This window comes from Bombus flavifrons, chromosome 16 (genome assembly GCF_040668555.2).
Source record: "Bombus flavifrons isolate JBK064 chromosome 16, iyBomFlav1_principal, whole genome shotgun sequence".
NCBI classification, from domain to species: domain Eukaryota; kingdom Metazoa; phylum Arthropoda; class Insecta; order Hymenoptera; family Apidae; genus Bombus; species Bombus flavifrons.
The window spans coordinates 383,576-396,174 of record NC_138457.1 but is presented as its reverse complement, the minus strand read 5'-3'; positions in this window follow the sequence as shown (position 1 = coordinate 396,174).

The following is a 12,599-nucleotide window of genomic DNA, read 5'->3' as shown; positions in this document are numbered from 1 at the left end:
AATGTCCAGTTTTGACACTACTTGACCATGGGCCTGCGTAAAGAAATAGTTGTTTCGTAGTCTAACTGCGAAACACATATCTCCAACGCAGCGCTAACATGAATCTTTACAAACGTAGAACAAGGCATACGTAACGCATCATCTATCTCCCACACAACGATTACATCGATCAGTACAAATATACAATAATTCGCATGCCTACTTGCAACATTCGGTATCAAAGACACATTTATCTAACTTGGAACGAAAAGAAGAAGATGAAGCTACTGACACTGTCCCGAAACGGACGAGATCGCGATCTCTCGAAAGAACTAACAAACCTACGCGACGTACCCCCGTACACGAGATAACCCCGAGGTTCAACGGAAAGCCCAAGAATTGGCCGTAACTCGATTCCTGTTTCGCCGTTCGAAACTTACACGAGTCGCGGTCGATGGCGCCGACAGATGATGCCAGTGATCCACTAGTAATTCAGCCGTGGATCCAGCACATAGGCCAGCAACTTGACACACTCCAACTGAACAAGTGGAACCCGGGGAGGGACCGCTGAACAGGATTACGAAGGCAAGAGGCCCCAACTGAACAGTGGGGTCCACTCACAGGGAGGGACCGCTGAACAGGATTACCAAGGCACGTGGCCCCAACTGAACAGTGGGGTCCACTCACGGGGAGGGACCGCTGAACAGGATTACGAAGGCAATACCTCAACTGAACAGTGGGGTCCACTCCCGCGGGGCCGAACAGGATTACGGAGGACGTGAAATTGCTGGTCCCTGACCGAGTACCGAAGTACCAATCGGACAGGACTGCAGATCCACGACTGAATCCCCAACAGATTAGCAAGCATCACCGGCACGACGACAACTCCCGTGATCCGATGCAAACGTTGAGCAGTCACCAAGACAGAGCTGTCCTTGGGCGACTTACGAATCCGAAGAGTTGTCTAGAGCACATTGACCCGCACGCACCCGAAATACACGCGAGCGAGTACGCCACGCGACAGTTTGAAAGAACTGAGTGATCGCGAACCGATATATCGTGGGAACAATTTTTCCAGTATGGTAAGCGAGGGGATCAAGAGAGACGAGATCTTTATTTGTCGTTCCAAGATAGATAAGTATCTTTGTACAGAATGAGCTTACAATGTACATAACATAGGTATCTATCTTATGATTAATTAAAGCTAATACGCTCGCATCCCACGGTGTCCTGCGATGTCCCACGATGTCCCACGTTGCCCCCGCGGGGGGGTATTAGTCCAGTTTAGATCACCAAAACTATTTTGGGTGATCAAGACCAGACTATATTCAAGTAGTTTTTAGCTTGATATCGTTTTCGAATAATAATACTAATATTCGAAATAGAACTTGGTGTATTATTATTTGGAAAACGATACCAATTACCGGGACCCACCACGAGGAGGTAACTACGCTCGGGTCCCATTTACATATGAGTTTTTACGCATTGGAAGCAGAGATGTAAAATTATTTTATAATAAAGCGACATTGTAGCGGCGGCATTGTTTTGTCCGGAGTTTATTTGTTTTTAAATTACTTGTAATCTAACGGTTTTGGTACTCCGAGGCAAAACAACAACACTATTTGAAATGTCCTATGACTCATGTGCAGCTACAGATAAGATGTCGTTGCCTTCGGTTAAACTACACTTGCTTCCTTGATTCCATGAATATGGTGTTGTTTCCTTGGTTTTTAGCAGACATGGAAAATTACATCTTAAAATTACACTCTGCGTTACCACTGCTTTTATACAAAATAGTGCAATGAGAAATTAAGTACTGTATTTAAAATTAAAAAATAATGCTATATAGAAATAAAATAGCAATCCAGGGACCTGAAAGATTTCGTTAATAAAATAATACAATATAAATCATTAATTCACTCACATTGATGGTACTGATTTAAATCAATGAATGTAGAGTTGCTTCCGATTAATGGTACAACTGTTATAAATTAAGAGCACAATTACTTTGAATTAATGGGAGAATATGGTTATAAATTATTGGTATAGTTGTTAAGAATTAATGGAGGAATTGTTTTAGATTAATGGCTTAAATATTATAAATTAATGGCTTAGATGATATAAATTAATAGTTTAAATGTTATAAATTATTGGCAAAATGTATAAAATAACAGTTCAAAAGTTAGAAATTAATGGCTTAAATGTTATAAATTAATAGCTTAAATGTTATAAATTAATAGCATAAATGTTATAAATTAATAGTTTAGACGTTATAAATTAATTCCTTAAATGTTATAAATTAATGGCTTGAATGTTATAAATTAATAGCTTAAGTGTTGTAAATTAATGGTTTAGACGTTATAAATTACTAGTTACAATGTTGTTGTTTGATATTTTTTCTTACTTACCTGATATTTATGTTCTTCTCCGATGTTCACTCTCCGGAATTTCAGGCACAAAAGAGCTCGCGCGCGACCTCCGTGTTCCTTATATAACATAACAAGGCGTCGGTTTGTTAATCAAACGGTAACGATTTTTTGACATAGCAGGAGACGGTTTTTCCATTGTAACAAAATCAAATTGAACGATTTCTTAATTTTTATCGTAAATTGGCATCTTTTACGATTTAATACGATATCCATTTTTATCATTTTAATAGTTTCTACAAACTAAGACTATATTCACACCTACATGATACTAGTTTTCGACTATCGATTAGTTTGGACAAAAAGGGAAAAGAGCCTAAGTGCAGTCGATGACGTTACTGTGAAATAAGTTAAGCTATTAAATAATCAGACAGATAAAATTCATATTAAGCGTTATATTATATTATCGATATTCGTTCATTTACTCGTGCTAATTAAAAAATAAAACGTTCTTTTTTCTTGAGTAACACCTACATCACTGTTTGCGATATTTAAGATTCTTATTTAATGCTTATTTAGAAGTCAGGTACCTTTTTAATTCTTCACAAGTTAAACGATTAAATTTACTCGTTATAGTTGTAACATAAAATGGCTTTATTTCTTCAATACCGCCTGCATCGCTGTACGTGATACAGTTATTAATTATGTAGCAAATAATATGATCTAATTGGTTGTAATCGCGGTTACGTATTTATTCGTTAAATCTATCGATGTATTGGGCTATAAGCGCGAGACTTACTGATTCCTCGAGGAATGGTTTGATTCTTATAAATTAATGTTTTAAATGTGCCAATTATTGTTTCAATTGTTATAAATTAATAGTTTAATCCTTGTTAATTATTTGCTTAAATGTTATAAATTAATAGCTTAAGTGTTATAAATTAATAGTTTGAGTGTTAGGAATTAATGGTATAAATGTAAAAATTAATAGCTTAAATGTTATGAATTTGTGACTTATTGTTGTAAATTCATGACGTAAATATTGTAAATTAATGGCTTAAATGTTATAAATTAATAGTGCAGTCCAGTGTAGATCATCCAAAATGATCTTAGGGGCTTTTGTTGATCCAAACTGGACTGTTGCGTAGTTCTTGGCTTGGTATCGTTTTCCAAAGATTAATCGACTGATTAATTTTTGGAAAACGATGCCAATTACCAGGTCTCACCACGAGGAGGTGACTACGCACGAGACCCGCCCATGGGTTATTTAACACTACACATCGATCTCGACATTCAACCTATTGGCAGAATGTCCAGTTTTGACACTACTTGACCATGGGCCTGCGTAAAGAAATAGTTGTTTCGTAGTCTAACTGCGAAACACATATCTCCAACGCAGCGCTAACATGAATCTTTACAAACGTAGAACAAGGCATACGTAACGCATCATCTATCTCCCACACAACGATTACATCGATCAGTACAAATATACAATAATTCGCATCCCTACTGGCAACATTCGGTATCAAAGACACATTTATCTAACTTGGAGCGAAAAGAAGAAGATGAAGCTACTGACACTGTCCCGAAACGGACGAGATCGCGATCTTTCGAAAGAACTAACAAACCTACGCGAAATACCCCAGTACACGAGATAACCCCGAGGTTCAACGGAAAGCCCAAGAATTGGCCGTAACTCGATTCCTGTTTCGCCGTTCGAAACTTACACGAGTCGCGGTCGATGGCGCCGACAGATGATGCCAGTGATCCACTAGTAATTCAGCCGTGGATCCAGCACATAGGCCAGCAACTTGAGACACTCCAACTGAACAAGTGGAACCCGGGGAGGGACCGCTGAACAGGATTACGAAGGCAAGAGGCCGCAACTGAACAGTGGGGTCCACTCACAGGGAGGGACCGCTGGACAGGATTACCAAGGCACGAGGCCCCAACTGAACAGTGGGGTCCACTCCCGCGGGGCCGAACAGGATTACGGAGGACGTGAAATTGGAGGTCTCTGATCGAGTACCCAAGTACCAATCGGACAGGACTGCAGATCCACGAGTGAATCCCCAACAGATTAGCAAGCATCACCGGCACGACGACAACTCCCGTGATCCGATGCAAACGTTGAGCAGTCACCAAGACAGAGCTGTCCTTGGGCGACTTACGAATCCGAAGAGTTGTCTAGAGCACAATGACCCGCACGCACCCGAAATACACGCGAGCGAGTACGCCACGCGACAGTTTGAAAGAACTGAGTGATCGCGAACCGATATATCGTGGGAACAATTTTTCCAGTATGGTAAGCGAGGGGATCGAGAGAGACGAGATCTTTATTTGTCGTTCCAAGATAGATAAGTATCTTTGTACAGAATGAGCTTACAATGTACATAACATAGGTATCTATCTTATGATTAATTAAAGCTAATACGCTCGCATCCCACGGTGTCCTGCGATGTCCCAAGATGTCCCACGTTGCCCCCGCGGGGGGGTATTAGTCCAGTTTAGATCACCAAAACTATTTTGGGTGATCAAGACCAGACTATATTCAAGTAGTTTTCAGCTTGATATCGTTTTCGAATAATAATACTAATATTCGAAATAGTACTTGGTGTATTATTATTTGGAAAACGATACCAATTACCGGGACCCACCACGAGGAGGTAACTACGCTCGGGTCCCATTTACATATGAGTTTTTACGCATTGGAAGCAGAGATGTAAAATTATTTTATAATAAAGCGACATTGTAGCGGCGGCATTGTTTTGTCCGGAGTTTATTTGTTTTTAAATTACTTGTAATCTAACGGTTTTGGTACTCCGAGGCAAAACAACAACACTATTTGAAATGTCCTATGACTCATGTGCAGCTACAGATAAGATGTCGTTGCCTTCGGTTAAACTACACTTGCTTCCTTGATTCCATGAATATGGTGTTGTTTCCTTGGTTTTTAGCAGACATGGAAAATTACATCTTAAAATTACACTCTGCGTTACCACTGCTTTTATACAAACTAGTGAAATGAGAAATTAAGTACTGTATTTAAAATTAAAAAGTAATGCTATATAGAAATAAAATAGCAATCCAGGGACCTGAAAGATTTCGTTAATAAAATAATACAATATAAATCATTAATTCACTCACATTGATGGTACTGATTTAAATCAATGAATGTAGAGTTGCTTCCGATTAATGGTACAACGGTTATAAATTAAGAGCACAATTACTTTGAATTAATGGGAGAATATGGTTATAAATTATTGGTATAGTTGTTAAGAATTAATGGAGGAATTGTTTTAGATTAATGGCTTAAATATTATAAATTAATGGCTTAGATGATATAAATTAATAGTTTAAATATTGTAAATTAGTGGCTTAGATGTCGTAAATTAATAGCTTAAATGTTATAATTTAATGGCTTAGATGATATAAATTAATAGTTTAGATGTTATAAATTAATGGCTAAATGTATAAAATAACAGATCAAAAGTTAGAAATTAATGGCTTAAATGTTATAAATTAATAGCTTAAATGTTATAAATTAATGGCTTAAATGTATAAAATAACACTTTAAATGCTGTAAATTAATGGTTTAAATGTTATAAATTAATAGCTTGAATGTTATAATTTAATGGCTTAGATGATATAAATTAATAGTTTAAATGTTATAAATTAATGGCTAAATGTATAAAATAACAGTTCAAAAGTTAGAAATTAATGGCTTAACTGTTATAAATTAATAGCATAAATGTTATAAATTAATAGTTTTGACGTTATAAATTAATTCCTTAAATGTTATAAATTAATGGCTTGAATGTTATAAATTAATAGCTTAAGTGTTGTAAATTATTGGTTTAGACGTTATAAATTACTAGTTACAATGTTGTTGTTTGATATTTTTTCTTACTTACCTGATATTTATGTTCTTCTTCGATGTTCACTCTCCGGAATTTCAGGCACAAAAGAACTCGCGCGCGACTTCCGTGTTCCTTATATAACTTAACAAGGCGTCGGTTTGTTAATCAAACGGTAACGATTTTTTGACATAGCAGGAGACGGTTTTTCCATTGTAACAAAATCAAATTGAACGATTTCTCAATTTTTATCGTAAATTGGCATCTTTTACGACTTAATACGATATCCATTTTTATCATTTTAATAGTTTCTACAAACTAAGACTAAATTCACACCTACATGATACTAGTTTTCGACTATCGATTAGTTTGGACAAAAAGGGAAAAGAGCCTAAGGGCAGTCGATGACGTTACTGTGAAATAAGTTAAGCTATTAAATAATCAGACAGATAAAATTCATATTAAGCGTTATATTATATTATCGATATTCGTTCATTTACTCGTGCTAATTAAAAAATAAAACGTTCTTTTTTCTTGAGTAACACCTACATCACTGTTTGCGATATTTAAGATTCTTATTTAATGCTTATTTAGAAGTCAGGTACCTTTTTAATTCTTCACAAGTTAAACGATTAAATTTACTCGTTATAGTTGTAACATAAAATGGCTTTATTTCTTCAATACCGCCTGCATCGCTGTACGTGATACAGTTATTAATTATGTAGCAAATAATATGATCTAATTGGCTGTAATCGCGGTTACGTATTTCTTCGTTAAATCTAACGATGTATTGGGCTATTAGCGCGAGACTTACTGATTCCTCGAGGAATGGTTTGATTCTTATAAATTAATGCTTTAAATGTGCCAATTAATGTTTCAATTGTTATAAGTTAATAGTTTAATCGTTGTTAATTATTTGCTTAAATGTTATAAATTAATATCTTAAGTGTTATAAATTAATAGTTTGAATGTTAGGAATTAATGGTATATATGTAAATATTAATAGCTTAAATGTTATGAATTTGTGACTTATTGTTGTAAATTCATGACGTAAATATAGTAAATTAATGGCTTAAATGTTATAAATTAATAGTGCAGTCCAGTGTAGATCATCCAAAATGATCTTAGCGGCTTTTGTTGATCCAAACTGGACTGTTGCGTAGTTCTTGGCTTGGTATCGTTTTCCAAAGATTAATCGACTGATTAATTTTTGGAAAACGATGCCAATTACCAGGTCTCACCACGAGGAGGTGACTACGCACGAGACCCGCCCATGGGTTATTTAACACTACACATCGATCTCGACATTCAACCTATTGGCAGAATGTCCAGTTTTGACACTACTTGACCATGGGCCTGCGTAAAGAAATAGTTGTTTCGTAGTCTAACTGCGAAACACATATCTCCAACGCAGCGCTAACATGAATCTTTACAAACGTAGAACAAGGCATACGTAACGCATCATCTATCTCCCACACAACGATTACATCGATCAGTACAAATATACAATAATTCGCATCCCTACTGGCAACATTCGGTATCAAAGACACATTTATCTAACTTGGAGCGAAAAGAAGAAGATGAAGCTACTGACACTGTCCCGAAACGGACGAGATCGCGATCTTTCGAAAGAACTAACAAACCTACGCGAAATACCCCAGTACACGAGATAACCCCGAGGTTCAACGGAAAGCCCAAGAATTGGCCGTAACTCGATTCCTGTTTCGCCGTTCGAAACTTACACGAGTCGCGGTCGATGGCGCCGACAGATGATGCCAGTGATCCACTAGTAATTCAGCCGTGGATCCAGCACATAGGCCAGCAACTTGAGACACTCCAACTGAACAAGTGGAACCCGGGGAGGGACCGCTGAACAGGATTACGAAGGCAAGAGGCCGCAACTGAACAGTGGGGTCCACTCACAGGGAGGGACCGCTGAACAGGATTACCAAGGCACGAGGCCCCAACTGAACAGTGGGGTCCACTCCCGCGGGGCCGAACAGGATTACGGAGGACGTGAAATTGGTGGTCTCTGATCGAGTACCCAAGTACCAATCGGACAGGACTACAGATCCACGAGTGAATCCCCAACAGATTAGCAAGCATCACCGGCACGACGACAACTCCCGTGATCCGATGCAAACGTTGAGCAGTCACCAAGACAGAGCTGTCCTTGGGCGACTTACGAATCCGAAGAGTTGTCTAGAGTACATTGACCCGCACGCACCCGAAATACACGCGAGCGAGTACGCCACGCGACAGTTTGAAAGAACTGAGTGATCGCGAACCGATATATCGTGGGAACAATTTTTCCAGTATGGTAAGCGAGGGGATCGAGAGAGACGAGATCTTTATTTGTCGTTCCAAGATAGATAAGTATCTTTGTACGGAATGAGCTTACGATGTACATAACATAGGTATCTATCTTATGATTAATTAAAGCTAATACGATCGCATCCGACGGTGTCCTGCGATGTCCCACGATGTCCCACGTTGCCCCCGCGGGGGGGTATTAGTCCAGTTTAGATCACCAAAACTATTTTGGGTGATCAAGACCAGACTATATTCAAGTAGTTTTTAGCTTGATATCGTTTTCGAATAATAATACTAATATTCGAAATAGTACTTGGTGTATTATTATTTGGGAAACGATACCAATTACCGGGACCCACCACGAGGAGGTAACTACGCTCGGGTCCCATTTACATATGAGTTTTTACGCATTGGAAGCAGAGATGTAAAATTATTTTATAATAAAGCGACATTGTAGCGGCGGCATTGTTTTGTCCGGAGTTTATTTGTTTTTAAATTACTTGTAATCTAACGGTTTTGGTACTCCGAGGCAAAACAACAACACTATTTGAAATGTCCTATGACTCATGTGCAGCTACAGATAAGATGTCGTTGCCTTCGGTTAAACTACACTTGCTTCCTTGATTCCATGAATATGGTGTTGTTTCCTTGGTTTTTAGCAGACATGGAAAATTACATCTTAAAATTACACTCTGCGTTACCACTGCTTTTATACAAAATAGTGAAATGAGAAATTAAGTACTGTATTTAAAATTAAAAAATAATGCTATATAGAAATAAAATAGCAATCCAGGGACCTGAAAGATTTCGTTAATAAAATAATACAATATATATCATTAATTCACTCACATTGATGGTACTGATTTAAATCAATGAATGTAGAGTTGCTTCCGATTAATGGTACAACTGTTATAAATTAAGAGCACAATTACTTTGAATTAATGGGAGAATATGGTTATAAATTATTGGTATAGTTGTTAAGAATTAATGGAGGAATTGTTTTAGATTAATGGCTTAAATATTATAAATTAATGGCTTAGATGATATAAATTAATAGTTTAAATATTGTAAATTAGTGGCTTAGATGTCGTAAATTAATAGCTTAAATGTTATAATTTAATGGCTTAGATGATATAAATTAATAGTTTAGATGTTATAAATTAATGGCTAAATGTATAAAATAACAGATCAAAAGTTAGAAATTAATGGCTTAAATGTTATAAATTAATAGCTTAAATGTTATAAATTAATGGCTTAAATGTATAAAATAACACTTTAAATGCTGTAAATTAATGGTTTAAATGTTATAAATTAATAGCTTGAATGTTATAATTTAATGGCTTAGATGATATAAATTAATAGTTTAAATGTTATAAATTAATGGCTAAATGTATAAAATAACAGTTCAAAAGTTAGAAATTAATGGCTTAACTGTTATAAATTAATAGCATAAATGTTATAAATTAATAGTTTTGACGTTATAAATTAATTCCTTAAATGTTATAAATTAATGGCTTGAATGTTATAAATTAATAGCTTAAGTGTTGTAAATTAATGGTTTAGACGTTATAAATTACTAGTTACAATGTTGTTGTTTGATATTTTTTCTTACTTACCTGATATTTATGTTCTTCTTCGATGTTCACTCTCCGGAATTTCAGGCACAAAAGAACTCGCGCGCGACTTCCGTGTTCCTTATATAACTTAACAAGGCGTCGGTTTGTTAATCAAACGGTAACGATTTTTTGACATAGCAGGAGACGGTTTTTCCATTGTAACAAAATCAAATTGAACGATTTCTCAATTTTTATCGTAAATTGGCATCTTTTACGACTTAATACGATATCCATTTTTATCATTTTAATAGTTTCTACAAACTAAGACTAAATTCACACCTACATGATACTAGTTTTCGACTATCGATTAGTTTGGACAAAAAGGGAAAAGAGCCTAAGGGCAGTCGATGACGTTACTGTGAAATAAGTTGAGCTATTAAATAATCAGACAGATAAAATTCATATTAAGCGTTATATTATATTATCGATATTCGTTCATTTACTCGTGCTAATTAAAAAATAAAACGTTCTTTTTTCTTGAGTAACACCTACATCACTGTTTGCGATATTTAAGATTCTTATTTAATGCTTATTTAGAAGTCAGGTACCTTTTTAATTCTTCACAAGTTAAACGATTAAATTTACTCGTTATAGTTGTAACATAAAATGGCTTTATTTCTTCAATACCGCCTGCATCGCTGTACGTGATACAGTTATTAATTATGTAGCAAATAATATGATCTAATTGGCTGTAATCGCGGTTACGTATTTCTTCGTTAAATCTAACGATGTATTGGGCTATTAGCGCGAGACTTACTGATTCCTCGAGGAATGGTTTGATTCTTATAAATTAATGCTTTAAATGTGCCAATTAATGTTTCAATTGTTATAAGTTAATAGTTTAATCGTTGTTAATTATTTGCTTAAATGTTATAAATTAATATCTTAAGTGTTATAAATTAATAGTTTGAATGTTAGGAATTAATGGTATATATGTAAAAATTAATAGCTTAAATGTTATGAATTTGTGACTTATTGTTGTAAATTCATGACGTAAATATAGTAAATTAATGGCTTAAATGTTATAAATTAATAGTGCAGTCCAGTGTAGATCATCCAAAATGATCTTAGCGGCTTTTGTTGATCCAAACTGGACTGTTGCGTAGTTCTTGGCTTGGTATCGTTTTCCAAAGATTAATCGACTGATTAATTTTTGGAAAACGATGCCAATTACCAGGTCTCGCCACGAGGAGGTGACTACGCACGAGACCCGCCCATGGGTTATTTAACACTACACATCGATCTCGACATTCAACCTATTGGCAGAATGTCCAGTTTTGACACTACTTGACCATGGGCCTGCGTAAAGAAATAGTTGTTTCGTAGTCTAACTGCGAAACACATATCTCCAACGCAGCGCTAACATGAATCTTTACAAACGTAGAACAAGGCATACGTAACGCATCATCTATCTCCCACACAACGATTACATCGATCAGTACAAATATACAATAATTCGCATCCCTACTGGCAACATTCGGTATCAAAGACACATTTATCTAACTTGGAGCGAAAAGAAGAAGATGAAGCTACTGACACTGTCCCGAAACGGACGAGATCGCGATCTCTCGAAAGAACTAACAAACCTACGCGCCGTACCCCCGTACACGAGATAACCCCGAGGTTCAACGGAAAGCCCAAGAATTGGCCGTAACTCGATTCCTGTTTCGCCGTTCGAAACTTACACGAGTCGCGGTCGATGGCGCCGACAGATGATGACAGTGATCCACTAGTAATTCAGCCGTGGATCCAGCACATAGGCCAGCAACTTGACACACTCCAACTGAACAAGTGGAACCCGGGGAGGGACCGCTGAACAGGATTACGAAGACAAGAGGCCCCAACTGAACAGTGGGGTCCACTCACAGGGAGGGACCGCTGAACAGGATTACCGAGGCACGAGGCCCCAACTGAACAGTGGGGTCCACTCACGGGGCGGGACCGCTGAACAGGATTACGAAGACAAGAGGCCCCAACTGAACATTGGGGTCCACTCACAGGGAGGGACCGCTGAACAGGATTAGCAAGGCACGAGGCCCCAACTGAACAGTGGGGTCCACTCACGGGGAGGGACCGCTGAACAGGATTACGAAGGCAATACCTTAACTGAACAGTGGGGTCCACTCCCGCGGGGCCGAACAGGATTACGGAGGACGTGAAATTGGCGGTCCCTGACCGAGTACCGAAGTACCAATCGGACAGGACTGCAGATCCACGACTGAATCCTCAACAGATTAGCAAGCATCACCGGCACGACGACAACTCCCGTGATCCGATGCGAACGTTGAGCAGTCACCAAGACAGAGCTGTCCTTGGGCGACTTACGAATCCGAAGAGTTGTCTAGAGCACATTGACCCGCACGCACCCGAAATACACGCGAGCGAGTACGCCACGCGACAGTTTGAAAGAACTGAGTGATCGCGAACCGATATATCGTGGGAACAATTTTTCCAGTATGGTAAGCGAG